Source organism: Gnatocerus cornutus, chromosome 8, assembly GCF_029298725.1.
Source record: "Gnatocerus cornutus isolate USDA-ARS CGAHR chromosome 8, icGnaCorn1.1, whole genome shotgun sequence".
Lineage (NCBI taxonomy): Eukaryota > Metazoa > Arthropoda > Insecta > Coleoptera > Tenebrionidae > Gnatocerus > Gnatocerus cornutus.
In genome coordinates, this window is record NC_142240.1 from 12,667,170 (window position 1) to 12,683,758 (window position 16,589).

General features: G+C 34.9%; 1 protein-coding gene across 1 annotated transcript in view; it reads right to left on the reverse strand.

Moving 5' to 3' along the window:
* brat (tripartite motif-containing protein brain tumor) overlaps positions 1–3,420 on the reverse strand; it is a 34,277-nt gene extending 30,857 nt beyond the window's left edge. The window contains exon 1 of the mRNA XM_088043929.1: positions 3,329–3,420. The gene's annotated coding sequence lies outside the window, so the exon portion shown is untranslated. The remainder of the gene's footprint in view (positions 1–3,328) is intronic.
* Between the last annotated feature and the right edge of the window lie 13,169 nt (positions 3,421–16,589).

Here is a 16,589-nt window from a genome sequence, read left to right on the forward strand (position 1 = left end):
GTTTTATCGCGCCCTTATCCAATTTATTGAGGATAAAAATGATCAGACTTGTTTACTGCCGCCTTTGTTTTCAAGAAGTGACCTGCCACAAGCTATTCGATTTCAATTTGTGGACTAATTTAAAGGCCAAAGAGAAGGGGAGAAGGCCACTATATGTACTACAAAAACCACTTTCACTTTCAAAAGTACCATCAGCCAGCACATGAGATCATCTTTTCGCCATAATCACGCAATTTGGCGTTAGATTATTAATAATTAAAAATTACACAACAGCTTCACGCTGTTTAATTTCAAGTTTGTAGGCATTGTCGGGGAAATAAACATGCTTTGGCGCAATCTGATATTGCATACATGTCCGATATGTTGATACCACTCCAAAGACATAATAAAGGATAACGAAGGTGTGGTAGGCGAGGTCAGTTCTAGAAATTTAAGGACACTGCAGAAATTGCGTACACGGAAAACAAAGCAGGAAATATTTTGACCGATAACAACGGACGCCTTCGATTTTGTCACGAGCGGACGTTTGTTTCCTGCAGTTAAAAGACTGGAGAATCCCAAAAAGCACTCTTATTTACTTCGAGATAAGAGAAAATTGTAAACCTAAATTGTATATCTTTGTTTACATAACTAAACCATAAACATAACATTGTGATACGGTACCGTTTTCTATTTAAAAAGCATATTAATAAATCAGCCAAGAAAAGTCCGTTTTTCGACCCCCGATAAAACACTTCCTCTATCCTTTTATAATCGCTTTGATAAGAACAGATGAATGAATTCCTGATAACAGTACTATCAAAACTGCAGCGAAACAATCTCGGATGACCTTAGGGGCACTTTGCACCAACATTCTTGGCATTATCGATTCGGCACGATAGCTCAACGGAAACGGCTTCATACAATTCTAAGAAATAGGATATTTCGTAATTAAAAGTCTTCACAGCGGGTGGGGTCCCCGAAATTCGTATTTCCGCTGATTAAGCTGATTTTCACGAGTTTGGTCGAGCAAAATGATCAGGTTAAAAGGCATTCACGTCTTAAATAAACGATTAAATTTGTCAGAACATGTCGTTAGACTAATGTAAGACAACAAAGACTAATGTCACGTAGGGGAAAACTATTTATAGCCTCATGGTAGTAAAAGTAAAACACTGCTTGGGCTAAATAAACGTATATTTTTCATATCTGTCTCCAAAGATAAAAATTATGGCGGAATATATTCAGTTATCACAAGGAAAATTCTGAACACATCTAAAAATATAAGACGAGTTTGCACGATTTTCCGAGCATTTGTGGACGTTTGTTATCGATATTTTTAAATGCCATTTCAATTGATTTCATTTTTTTAAACAGTCGCAAGCCATAAATTAAAATAGTGGAAAAGCACAATCAACTGACGATTCTAAAATGCCAAAAGTATGTCAAAATGACGAAATTTGATCAATAAAAACGACTTTTTCAACCTAAATTTCTTTAATTATCTGTTGCAAAATTATTGATACTCGTGATAACGTTACAATTGTTTCCGGAACAATAGAGTCCGAAATAGAACTGAGGGCTAAGTAAGTACTTCCAGACCGCGAGTCTGTCAATTAGTCGTTTCTTACACAAAATTAATATTAAATTATGGAAGTATGAGAAAATAATGGTACCACAGAAATGTCTCTACGAGTATTATTGCGGTCAATATCTGCATTCCTCCACTCATAAAAAGATTTGTATGCTAACTAATAGAAACCACATATCAAAGACATACTTAACCAGTAAAAATTTTCTGGTTACATAATGTTAAAGTACACTGCAATGTGTAACGAAGCGAAAATTTGTTAAAAAGTGACAGCTGTTTCTTCATCTTTTTGTCAATAGCGAGACTGATGCTCAATATTTATTTATGATTATTTCATTTTTATGATTCCCTCAGAGGCTGAATATAAATAAATGTAAGATCGATGCCAGGAACTTCATGAGTGCCACAATGTAAAATGACGCTCGTTATTACGAAAAAAATGTTTTTTTATGTGACATTTATGACAATGCAAAGTAAGGTAATAATAACGGTTTAGTACCAACGTGATAAATTCACTGTATAGTTAGGCATCTAGGCGGCCTTATATCATTTTAACATGTTGGCAAGACTGGTAGAAAATGAGAGAGCTGCCAAGACAACTACTTCTGTAAAATTCGTTAATTCAAGTTCTAAAATAAGCTGGTAAGTAAAAGAAATTTTTGAGAAGCATGAGAATTTTCAAACACAAAGAACATGTTGTTTCCGTTTTTATAAAGTCAATAAAGTTAAAATTACATCTGAAACACTAACAAAACTGACATCCAGAATAACATAAGATCAGTATCAATTAAGGTTTTGGATACGTATTGGGTCTGCTGTCATGTTGGCAGTTCTGTAATGCTAAATCGATACAGTGCTACCAACCTGTGAGAACAATGCAAGCCTACTAGTTTTTCCACGGTCATTGTTCCCGGTGTGTTAAAACAAAGGATGCATTTAAGAATGTTTCTTGATAAATAAAGCAAGCAACGTGAAATGAATGGAGATAGTCTTGAAAAATGCACAGTATGGGTGTTTCTTGTGGACGACTTTTTATCAATTTGTTTTTGTATCTTTTTTATCACTTTATTGTTTGGTTTCAGGCGTTTATTGAATTAGCTCTAACAAAGACATCGGTGGCATTTGGCTAAGTCACAAATAATGACTGTGGTTGAATGGAAATTAGGGGTTGTTACCTGTTTACAGTATCCGTTTAAAGAAGTTGAGGATTATCGAAAGGGCAAGTTTCCCAGTGAATTGATTATCGTCACGTTGTTTGTAATCTCTGCCAGATTGCCAGAAATCAAAAGGATATTAATGGAAAATCCGTCCAAACTTGTTTACGTTGTGGAATTTTGTTTTCTTGCAAAAATATGTTTGTCGATCGAAAGAACAAAGGATGTGGTTAGGGTAACAATGCAAGAAAAAATTAACATCTCTTGTATTTCGTCTAAATGCGGTGGGAAATTTGTGTAACAGTTGTCAATGTTTGCATAATCTCCCCGATAAAGCGACGGATGAGGAAAAATCGATCACCTCCACGTTAACATGTTTATGCAGCGACATATGTCGCATTGTCGGTAAATGCAGTAAAAGCACGAAGAAGAGACAAGAGATGTTTCTGATCATTTATATAAATAACTTTCGTCTGTGCATACCGTCCTTGAACGGGCGCGAACCGTTGAATCCGAAGAATTCAAATGAAAATCGCATCGCCTTTGTTCCCGATGCCAACATTGCAATAAAAATCACCGAAATTGGGTGTTCACCCCAACTCACCTTGTAGTCGCCATGCGATCTTTGAGCCTCCTGAATATGAGTTAGTCCTGGGGGTGGCGCACTAGAAAAAACTACCGTGTGAAATAACTTGAGCACACAACAACAAACAAACTGGCGGTGTGCGATACGTTCTCGTCTGCGATTCGCGTTACAATGAGCTCTGTTGGCGCGGGAACCGGTCGCTGCTGTAATGCCGGCTGGGCCCGGAGGGGAAGGAGCACCACGTGGGGATTGCGCGAAGGGGGCCCGACTCGCGTATTGACGCAGCCCCTTGGACACCCCACCTAGGCATGTTTTGATCACATGGGTTAATTATCGTACCTGGTCAATGGTAATGCCTCGAGCTTGACCCACGGAACAACACCCCCTCAACAAGTGCACGTTCCAAGAAATTACCATTCGAAGAAGTCAACACTCATGTTCATATTACGCAGAAATTCCCGATGATAACACTGTTCTATAGAAACCACACTCTTCTCACTTAGAGGTTAATCAACACCAATTTTGACACGGGTATTCACTGGCTTTTTTTTTAGGTTGGTAACGCGATTTTTGCAACGATCTGCACTACCGACAGACCAAAAGACAAAGGGCACTTGCAAAAAAACACATGAAATCGGTATTTTTGCTAAAAATTCAACTCTTAAACTTTGGTAAAATGACTTTCGACAGATCGCAGTTGATTTAACGTCAAATTGAGTCAAAGCCAAGTTAACACGCATGACATTCGCGCTGTCAAAACTAAACCGCGAAATTTGAATTGGAAAATTTTGGTAGTATGGATAGGAAAATGAGCAAAGCCTTTATACTTTGTTTCGCTCGTAATTATGTAGATTTTGGAATTCTGAGATTCTCAAATAGTTTGCAGAGATTCAATTTTAGGGTACTACACCATTTCCAAGTGTATTTTAAATATCAATTGCAGTTCAGATTAGTCAAGTTAATATCAGAAAGTATCAATTGTAATTCAGATTAGTAAATTTTATTTCAGAAAAGATCATTTGTAATTCAGATTTGATCAAATGAATTTCAATTTACTTACAATTTTTCAATTTTTGAATATGTACCACGTAGGTTAAAATAAAATTTGTTATTCAACGTGAAATTTCGATACTGCGTCTGTACATTTAACAATTAATTTACAAGACAATTGTGCCGTCTACAGGGTTTGGTTTTGATAACTCTTTTTCAAAAATCTGAACAAATTTCAAATTGATTTGTTCACAATTAGTATAAAATCTTAAATAATCTTAAAAATTACAGATTTTTCTATACTGAGATTTCATTGCAATCAGCAGATCGGCATTTTTTGTATGAGGTTTTGAAATTCATTATATCAAATCGGAATTACAAGTGATCTTTTCTGAAATACAATTTATTATTCTGAATTACAATTGATATTATCTGACATTAACTTGACTAACCTGAACTACAATTAACGCTTTCTGAAATTAAACTTACTAATCTCAATTACAGTTAACGCTTTCTGAAATACACTTGGAAATGGTGTAGCTAAAAATTCTACAAAAACTAAAAATTCTGAAAGGTCCTAGAGTATCCTCGAGCAGCAAATAATTCTAGAGACACCTTAGTTTCCTAGAAAATTTCAGCATATCTAAGAATCTTTAGAAAATTCCTACGAGAACCAAGAGCTTTTTAAAAGCACCTACAAATTGATTTAAATCAAAAATCTCGAAAAACTTTTTAAAGAAATGGAAAAAACAAAAATGGTGAAAATCCGGAGACACCTCAGGAGTTACTTGTAAAGAAAGAACCAGACATAAAAATAGGAGTAAACATAATGAAGGTGTAGATAAATGAAGATAAAAAGAAAATTATGAATTACGAAGCGGAATATAAAAAATGAAGAAGACCAATTATAAAATTACGAGACAGTTAACTCAGCTATTAAAAGCGTTTATTAATAATAAAACTTGTTTCCATTCCACAAAAACAATTCCTTGTCGGAATTTTTACAGTTCGTCCACAAAAACAGAATATCATTATTAACTACATATTTCAGGTATAATAACCTTCATATGTTTATCCGCACGTTAATTTTGCAGCGAGTGGAGAAATACCCAAATAATGACACTTTCAATTCTCATAACACCGGAAGAGGCCACAAAAATTAACTTCACGGAATTCCACGCAATTGTTTGTCGCTCCTTTTATTCGGAACAACTAAGCGAAGTTGAAACAAAGCCACCGAAAGGACAAGATCACCTTGCTGATAACTATTTATAAAATTCTGAAATATCAGTTGATGGCAACAGATTATCAAAATTAGGTCAATCACCGCTTGTAATTTATTGGCATCGAGTGAACCAGACTTCGCTGTCAAGTTGACATGACAAATAAAGTTGTAAGTTGTGATAAAAAGACATTCGCTCGGATTTTTCCTGTCTTTTACATGATTGAAGTAAATACGGGATTTTCGTGTATAAAGCTGAGGTTACAACATAACGAAATTTTAATTTAAACTAAATTTAATCTAGACGATGCGATGTTATTTCGAGCATTAACTGGGGAAGAAGATGCGATAAAATTGAAATAAAACCTTAATATCGTACACTGAACATGCGAAGATGTTGAGGAAAACGAATCAGATTAATAAAAGTAGAGAATTTCGAAGGCTCTATCTAATCTATTATAAATCCTCGACTATTTTACTCGTTTTTCCTTTTTTTTCTAAAGTAAACTTATACAGCAGCATGTATAACGTTTCATTAATTTTCAAGTTATATTACATGCCGCAACTTAATTATCTCTTTATTCTCCGGCTTAATTATCAGACTATTTTTGTTCCCATATTGATTTGTTTATAAGAAAATTCTTAATTAAGCCGTCATGGAAAGTCAAAATAGATTATTAAAACAGGATCAAAGATTTACAGGTTTACGGAACTATTTTCTAATAGAAGTACCTCTGGGATTAAGGGGCGGACTATCGATATAATTCAGTGCCACGAAATTTACAGTAATTGCCAATTGAAACGCTTCAAAGCATGACTGAAATAATTTTGATTCTCCTCTCCAGAAATAACGTAAAAATCTATTATTAGTTAAAGCCAAAAGTGTGATATTTCTTATCACTCGTTTACCGTCGTTTTGTTCAGGCCATTGGTTCCTACCCTAGAAAATTGACCACGTTCATTCCAGTTGATTGGATTTTGTAGCGAGGCCCGCAGCATTTCCATAAAACGCGAACAATGGAATAAAATTTATTTAATGTAATTATGACTGGTTATTCGGTAACAGCGGCTAGACTAAACAGACTGGCTGTTGATGAAAAATGATAAAAAAATTTAGTAAGTTTAGCTCGGCAGTTTCGTGATGACGTGAGTTGGGGTTGATGGCTAAATCCGACTGAGATTTTATGTTGACAAAGGCACAAATTAGTGCTCCAGCACGTATAGCTACTTGTAAAATTTTACCATCTCTACCAGTTTTAGCAATTATACAATAATTACCGTAATAGGTAACATAGTCATGTTAACCTGAAATGAACATTATTTCTTAACATTAGGTACATCTTTGGTTCTAACGGTAATGTGAATTCTAGTTGTTTGTAAATAGATAATGAGAACATACAGTTTTGCGCAAAGTATTTGGGTGTTTATCAAAGGGTTGCTTTCAACCGGCTGCTTTTAATAAAAAACAGTTTTTATATTTTACTTTGAGCTCCTATGGTAAACAAGGTGATAAAAATACATAAAAAGTACCGTGAAAATAAACATAGTAACTAGGAGAAAAACGTCGCTTTTATAAATATTTTGTTGCATTATTTAAATCAAGATTAAGGTTTAAATATGTACATTAATTCCGCTCGATGTACATCATGAGAGTTTTATATTTCTCGGTGATTAGAACGACTTCAAGCACGACATTGTAACGAAAATGAAATATTATTAGGGTAACGACCTGATGTGAAATCGTAGAAAAAACGCAGTGAAAAGTACTAATTTGTATTTTTTATTTACCGAAGCTTTGTTCACATTGGCCAGAATGTAAATCGGTGCAAATTAAAATTAATTAACAGAAATAATCGTCGGGAATAAAAAATATCCGCCCGCACAAAATGCGGGATTTAATCAGATTGTGAAATGGATATAGATTGGATGAGGTCATTAATTCGAGCCGGGAGTGATTTGCACAAATCTATAATCTCCTTTCAGTATTTTTGGGTAGGTAGAGTCGCATGTATGTATAAACGGCTATTGTCGAAAAAGCCGTGAAAAAAATCCGATTCTCTCGTAGTTTTTGTATTCACAGGGGGTATATGTAAATTACGTGAAAAAAATGATCAGACAAAGGCGCCAATTCTAGGCGAGTTTTTCTAGTTTGAACACAACGGTTGCATCTAATGCACCCCACAATAAGCCTGTTATTTGGTCCCTTGCGACACAACTGCACCGCATACATTTTATACTTGGATGAACAAGGATTGTCAGCGAATTTCGAAAAATAATAGACACATTTATCGATTAATGCGTACTAAACGTGGATGCTGCTGACGCAGTTTAATTCGTCCACTGTTCTGACACTTTGTTATTTATTAAACAGTTTCTACGAAATTATTATCTTTTGCCGCCAAAATTGCGCGTTGGAAACAATTCCGTTTGACATTCGTACAGCTTTATGCTTGATATAGCAATTCGCATAACGCAAATGAAAATTGAAGTCATGTTTGCATTAATCTAATATTTGCTCAACCTCCGGTAAATATTAACAGCGTTTAATTGAAACATTATTTAACAGAGCTCTGATAAGGCGGCCAGAGAATCGGGAAAATTTTCCGGTAGAAACCGATCAACAAATCCAAATCATGAAATTTGTTTACTTGCATAATGGCAATGATAATTTTCGCATTATTTGTACGTTCTCGGTAATTAACAGCGTTAAACTCAAACTTTGTTTAATCGCATTAATAACCCATCCGACATCCGGGAATGGATAAAGTTTAAACTGAAGACGGGCTTACATTGAACACAAATTGAATTATTAGAACCTTCGTAAGAGAGAGAATGAAGCAAAAACACTTGAAAAGTGTCTAATTACAAATAAAAACTGTTAAATGTAAAGTACAAGAACGAGTTCATTAAATTGCATTTGTTTAATTAAGCACATTATCCAAGAACTGAAACTCTATTTGTCTTTCACAGTCGAGACAAAATTAAAGCTGAGATTGATGAATTTAGAAAATGCAAACGTTGTAAAATCTTTTTCTTACTTTTATAACCATTGTAAATAATTTATAATTATAATTGTTTAATTAATTAATATACTTAATTAAACGCGGTTATGTGGTATTATTATGTTTTTTTAATGTTTCATCGTTAAGCAATTATTGCGCTATAAATAAATAAATAGATGAATGTTCAAGAAAGTAAATATGTAAAAGCACTTAGATGTGCGACAGTTAGTAAATATTTGTCCAATTTATAGAATCAAAAATAAAGGATAAGTCAATTGGAAACACATAAAAAGGCAATATTAAAGACTTGAATTAAAAAATACTCCGATTTTCATATGAATGGATTTTGTATTATTCATGTTCCTTCATTTTACATTTTTTTTTTGTTTTTGGTTTGTTAAATATTTTTATCTATACCAGACAACTGAATATTTATTCATAATGCAGGATTATATTTTTTAATTTGATGTTCCAACTTATGAGGTCTTACATCATTTTTGTGAGAGACAGTTTTGTAGGTATCCACAAATTTTTGAAATTTATTGGAATCTGTAATTTTGGCAGTTTCAACGCTGTAACAAAAAATTCATTTCATTGTTTCTAGCTTGGTTATTAAATTTTTTGCAAAAATAAAAAATCGTAGAACTAAATTTAAAAAAAATAATTTTGGGGACAATTCAAAAATTTGTAATATGTTTGTCAATATGTATAACTTTCTATTTGTTGGTTTCAGAACCACAGTAATAAAATTTTGGAAGAATTAATTACATATGACGTGTCTATTAACTATGTAAGAAAAAAAATCTAAACAAGAAGAAGCCACAAATTAACAAATTAAAATTATTTTACATTTTAAAATATTTCCGGATCGTTTTATAAAAATGAAACTCTCTTCAGTCTACCAACGAATTTGCATATGTCAACAAATCGAAGTAAATAAATTTTAAACAAGTTAATTTATCAAGAGTACTGTGAATAATTTCAAACATATCCGTGGGAATTACATCCATATTTATGAATTAACATTGTAACATTATTAATTGATAGTACTTAGCTGTTGACCAAATGTTGTTTACAAAATATTAATGTCATCGACATTATTTCGAATCGTTTTTGCAACCTGTTGGAACAAAGAAATGAAGAAATGGAGAGATTAGTGCCATAGGTACGACTTTAAAAGTCAAAGTAACAATAAACAATAATTTATGATTAGTCAGATTAAATATTAGATATTGTTAGTAAAGTTGTAAAATTCCTTATTGTCTGGTGAGCTACATGCAAGACTGATGATATTTCATCTTGGCAATAAAAAGTGTGCTTTCAAGCTGCAACTCAATTTCCATATCTGTTTTGAATGAATTAAAGCTGAATTTCTCTTCAATAATACTGTGATCCTTTTGGAATCTCCAATTGGATTACCTGGTCGTCGGAATGAGCTAACGGCTCAGGGTATGATTATAACAGAAATTGAAAGTTTTCTACATTGACACTTTTGCTGCAACAAATCTTGTTACGCTCCAGAAACCATCAACATTGTAAGTCGATAGTGTTTTGATTTTATCTTGACATAAAATACTACTGTTGATTAAACGTAGAAATGTAATAGAAAAAGTACTTACCAGATGTTGTTAAACAAGTTGTCACTTAGTGCAGGCATTGTTAGTTCTCTCGTGATCGGTTTTTAGAGATATGGTTTATTAAAGAATAAAAATTCAGTCTGAGACTTGTGTAGTCTCTAGGGAAATAACTTCTCTATAAAATTCTTTCTCATCCGGAATATTAGATCGACAGCGTGAATGGCACTTTATTAAATACGAGTTTAATAGAAATTGTTTATGTAACCATCATTTTGTAACTTTCCGTATAAATGTTTAAATTGAAGAGTTTTTCAATGTACGCTCATAATTGTAGGTTGGAAGGGCTGTATTCTCTTCTTTATCTGCCTCAAGAAGTAACCATAGCGAAGGGAGAAACTTCCCCGAAACTGCAGACCTTTTGTAAATATTTATCGTACGAAACGTCGATAACTCTAAAGAGGATCTCATGGAAATGCAAATGGTGGAGGGTCGTTTTGTGTTTTTGATAAAAGTACAATTCTCTCTCCGACCAATAAAACGTGCAAAATTAATCTCAAACTAGACGAGAGTCAAGAAAAGCACTCCACTTGCACGAGTTTTCTTATTAATCCTGTTGGGATTTGATTTATAATCGGTTAAAAATAAGTTTGACGGTTGTGCCGTGGTCACAATTTCCTTTTTCTCCATCCTGAAAAACATTACCCGCATTTCAACAATGGCATCAACTTCCGGTTATTACAACCGCAACACATGTCTCTCTAAATTAAAGCAAGGCACATATAAAATTTATTTACGATGCTATAAAGACGTTGAGGTGTCAGAAATATTCCAGGTAAAAATATTTGTCTTGAAACCCTACGGCTGTCTCTCAATATTTACCGAGCCTAATGACCAAACAAATTCACATAGAGAAACAGCTCTTCAAAAATAACAAAGTTTAGCCAAAGGAGAGTGTACACAACGGATATTTTCTTGAAAACTTTGGCTAATCATGACCAGGAATAAATTCAAACTGTTGGTTTTTATTTACTTTGTATCTTTTGATTCGTTGGCTTTAGATTACAAAATTTAATAAAACCCTACCCATCTGTGGGGTTGTTTGAATCGTTTCTAATAAATTACGTTTTAATGCCGCACGGTTATTTTATTTTCGGTCTAGAAAATGTGACGTTAATTTACCCTTGTTTGATGCCACGGCAGTTTCGCTCGAACGCGAACAAGCACAATGTGTTAGATTTTATAAATGATGATACACAAGTGCCCAATGCATATCTGTAAATGTGCAGAGCTAAATTTTGAATACAACTCCGATGAGCTTGGAACTACCCAAAGCTCTGTTTTTTTAATTGTGTGATTTGGAAAAAAGTCTGCAATGCCCAGCCCGGTGTTAGTCGTCGTAATCGTATCCTGGGATCGATCCGGACGCATTCAAAGTGTAGTTGCAGTGAAGAAGGGGAGACGGTTGCTAGTGGGGGACCCCCATAGCAACGCCGCCAACTTGAGGTGGGTGGTACGGGGCCGAGGGTTTGTTTGGCCCGGGAGTTAGGGTAGGCCATGGATGGCATCGTCCTACGCATCGAACAACCCTCTGCTTTATCGATCGCAACCCCTCACATTGGAGAAAGTAAACTTCATTCAATTTGGGGGTGGCACGCGCAGCACCGGACCATCTCGAAAACTTTGGAAGTAATGCCGGAAGAAAATTACATTTTTGCATCGTAAGGAATTTCTTGAACGAAAAATTTTGAATCATCGCAAGAGAAATCCAATTCCCATAACAAATGTGTTGTGGTGCCGGTGGATATAAAAAGTAGTCGAGGTGCATTCCCAAGGGCCGGCATTTCTCATACCTGGCCAACGTCAAATCAATTTTTCATTCGAGACTCGCCCTAACAGGGTGTGATCAAATACACACTACAAAGAATGCTGCCAAGAAGAGACCGAATGGATTCACAACAAATTTCCGATTCGAGAAAGCACAAAATACGACGAATTATATGTTTGAATGCTGCGAATTCTGCGATAATATTTGAGGACGAAGCACGAACTGAAATGTGCGATTCAAAACGTAAACCTTTGCATATTATTGTCCCATTTCTTCCGGCAGCACTATAATTGTATAAAGTACTGAAAAATGCTATTTCTGTCTGTTATTTGCCACCCACACATTTCTTTTATTATCTCGAATAGATTTTAGATCAGCCCTTGAATAATCTCCATATAAGCTAAAATCGATGCTTCGTTCCGTTTGAAGGAAACTTTGGCAGTTTATAACTTACATTTAAATAACCAATCTCTCCTGACATCAGTTATTCATTAGAAGGAAAATTTTGTTCCCGGTATGAATTTCCATCTCTGGAACATCAACAGCTCTTGACTTATTTCATTCAAGAAAATTGTCTGCCGTTTCAGGAAATGTTTCCGCTTTCCTCCATACCTCCGGTTTTCGGTAAAGTAAACACAAAGTTATTTTGAACGAACCACAACACTTCCCTTTTGCAAGTAATAACATTAATCTCGCAAAAATCGTTTTTGTTGTCTTCCACCAAACTGCGTCACATTTCATCGAACGTTGGTGGTGTTATCACAAATAGACTTCACAATGTATTAGGGTCGCTTCAAAAATAAACAAACCTTGATATAAATAGGACAAAAGCGAGGGCGGATTGAGATTACGCATCTTTATCACTATCACACAACCACGAACGTGGAGATTATCGATTGATATAATTTTAACTGCAAAGTCGGTAATGCTTGCTGGAGACCTGTGATAAAAAGTTCGCCTTTCTGCAGCCATAAATTGCTTAGCCAGGTGACAAAGAGAACTCGTGCAAGATTCATGAGCTTCGTCTCGAAACATGCTGCACCAGCACCGAATAAATTTTTACAGAACATAGGAAATTGGCAGTTTTTTGCCGACGCCTTTAAACAAAACTTACAGAGACAGAATGCTAATATTGAAGCCAACTTCAACGCGAATATTTAAATTTGCATCCAAACTAATGAAACTGCATTTTAATTAAAAAGAGGGAGAACGCGATAATAAACATAAATCTCTTGTGTTATTAAAACTCTCGATACTGCTTTGAAATTTGTCTCGATAGACATAAATGGAACTCTACAGGGGTCCAGTTTTGGTCCAATATTATTTTTCAGCGGACAAATGTTTGTTCTGCTTTGGAAAGTAATCAAATCATTCCAGAAGTCTGTCATCACATCAATTTAAATAAACTCACTTAACCTACATCTTCTCTTTCAAAGAACGTCTGTACATAACGATCTCATGACAAAGAACTTTTTCAGAAGCGCGCTTTACGCAATACGAGTGTGAAAGTAGGTGCTACACAACATACAAATTGCCAGTTATAATAATTCCTGGGTTTTTATCAAAGGGCGAATCCCCAGGTGCGGACTCAGTGGCACCAGAAGAGTATTTCTTCACCGGAAGGGCTGAACCGGTCCTGGAAATGTCACTGGCCGAAGAGGCATGTGGCAGCGCAGGAAGGGGGGCCAAGCTCCTCATGCTTCACTGCCAAGGCCAGGACTTACCTGCTCTCTTAGCTCTTACCTTGCATTGAACCACACTGTCTTCACGAAGGAAAGTTTATAGCCCCCTTATTAACCCACTGTCAGCAAAAAGGACCATTGTGGTAGAAGAAAGAGGTCTGGAGATGTGATGGGAAAATACGAAAAGTACGAGCCTAGAGATTTTTTATTGGATTAGAAAAGGTCAAGGAATGTGATCATTGTCGGTGACGCTTTCTTAAAACCACCCACACGCTTCCTGCCAACAAAGATCGTCTTCTCAAAAAAGACTTGTCCATGGAGTAACCTCTTTAACCCATACGCAAAAACCGAAGTCTATTAATAGAAATCTTGCAACCCGAGACTTCATTAAATCGAAATTTGCTCGCGTTTTTTTGGCTAATGTTGCCGTTATGGCGCTTTTAATTTCGCGTTTCTTGTTTCAAGGGGCGACGGTTGAATGAGCCTCCGTGTACCACCTGCTCGGCAACCAAAATACGTCACAACATTGGCACACCTGTCCTGATAACCGAAACCAACCGGTGTTGTGAAAAGAAATACGTTCATAGCACACGATACGGCATTATCTTTACCCCCAATGTTGACAAAACGGGCTTCATTCACTCCTACTTGCGAAGCCACAGTGGTTGTGATTAAAAAACCTCAAAGTAATTGTATCATTTTAATCGTTTACTAATTCAGGTCAACGATTGTTCGTAGTAATGAGGTAAATTGTATGAAAATTATTCTTGTTAGCATATTAACGAGGCTGTGCGTATTTATACATAACCAAATTGAATCGTGCGATGTAATGGCCGTATTTGCATAAATATGTGACAAAAATTTGGAGGCGTGTTACGAGAAATTTATTGCTAGCGAAGAAATTAAATTAAATTTTAACCCTGTATTTAGGTTAAAATGTAGTTGTTACGGTGTAAATTTTAATTGTTTCACAACGTAATTTTGGGTTGTAAGAATAGTAATTTTGACCTTCTACTTCTGAATATATCGACTTGATTAATGGTCAGTGGATCAGACTGGACATTGCTATTTCTGCAAAAAAGATTTATTGTCCCACCTCGTCTACAAAAATGAAAAGTATGTGTGAGAAATGCCTTATCAATTTTATTCATCTACAGGTGTTCAGATTATAGTTTATTACCAGTTTATTTGCGTGGAAAATTTGACACTGCAAATACAATCTAAAGCGTCAGGTAGGAACAAAGGACGATACCTTCAAATAATGGTGTAACTCAATAGCTTGAGAGCTGTTTAAAAAGGTCGAAATCTCGTCACGCATGGGTAACATTGAGATCCTTTTAAAAACCAACAAACAAGAAGAAAATCTTATTAAACCGATTAAAATCGAGGTGAAACTGCAGACGCAGAACAAAAAAAGTTTAAATGTGTGTTTATTTCGTGCTTTATGAACTCGTTTAATAAGAGGAAGATTATATAAACTTATAAAACGAGATAGGCATGTTCAACTTTCGTTAAATTAAAAACAATTTCCTTAAGAAGTTTGAGTTTGTTAGACCAATCACTTTTTTGGGAACACATTGTTTGTTCTTACAGTTCACTGTTTCGAAAGGATTTTGTTTGATCTCTGATTCGAGATCAAAGGAATTTATGTACTAAAGGTTAATTACACTGCTCGATATCAAAATTGTGCTTTAGTCCAACGGAAAATGGCCCACCCACATTGGTACAATTTTTTTACATTATAATTCAGTTCTTTGAAAAAGCACCTTAAAACTGAAATCGTAAAAAGGTCCTTGAGTTTTAAAAAGAAAAATTTTTAATTCTCGGAGGAAACCAATTCTAAAAATTCTAAAAAGTGTAGAATTTAGAAACCAGATCTAAAAATTTGATCCTTCAGTAGATTCCCTTTAGGTAAAATTAGAACTACATGATCAAAATGCAAAATTGAATTGATTGTAAATTTAAAAGTGCGATGATTTAAAAATATACTTCTTTTGTTAAAAATTATGCGAGGATTATGCTTTTCTTCGCGACGTCTCACTCAACCTTGTAACTCAGCAAGTTGTTAATATGGTTTAAAATTTATCACAGCTTCACTTCCAAACTCTTTAATCAAACTTTAACTTTAACCAAACACACTAACAATTTGTAAATACCCCAGTTTTTGCTCATTAAGGAACATTGTCATCTTCAGTAAATTTACGTAATTGGGAATTTATGAGGAAAACTTGTTTTTGCGCGACTCAACTTATCTCCATTTTCCGCTATTAATACAACATCGTCAACACTGTATAAAATATTAATCACACCTTTAATCGCCTTGTATCCTTTCATAGACATGAATAACTTAGTGTCTTCAATCTTCAACTTGAAACCCTAAATTTTTTTGGCTTTGTGAACCAAGTAAGTCGAAGAATATTTAGAGCGACGAACCTCTGAATATAAATGGGCAAATCTCAGTAGGTAACTTCCTTTTCATGAATAAATATGGACAGTTTTTTCCTTAATCCTTCATTTAATTCATTAAGTCACAAGCTCTTCAGAGTTTATTCAAAAATGATTCATTATCCAATTGAACGAGCAATGCATGATAGTCAGCAGACTGTTTTAGTGGCATTTAGGATGACGTCAAGATTAAGTGATTAAATTCCGGCAAAAAAACTTGGCACTGGTTCTCTAGAAAGTATTGACCTTATTGTCTCCACAGAGAGGGATCCAATTTTCAATTGGAACGAATTTAAGCGAACGCTTCTGGTGCTGCAAATAACATATAATTTCGGGATTTGTATTTCAGAAGAGAATGTTTATTAGGCCTTTCTCGCGCGTATCGTTATATTTTTCTTCTCAGAGAAAGTTTTTTTTTGACCACCATAAAAACAAAGCAAAGCTGTGATCTTTAATAATATGACGCAAAGTTGATCAAGGATGTCGTAATGCTACAATTGTGCGGTCATATAAAGCAATTTCCTTTCTAACATACT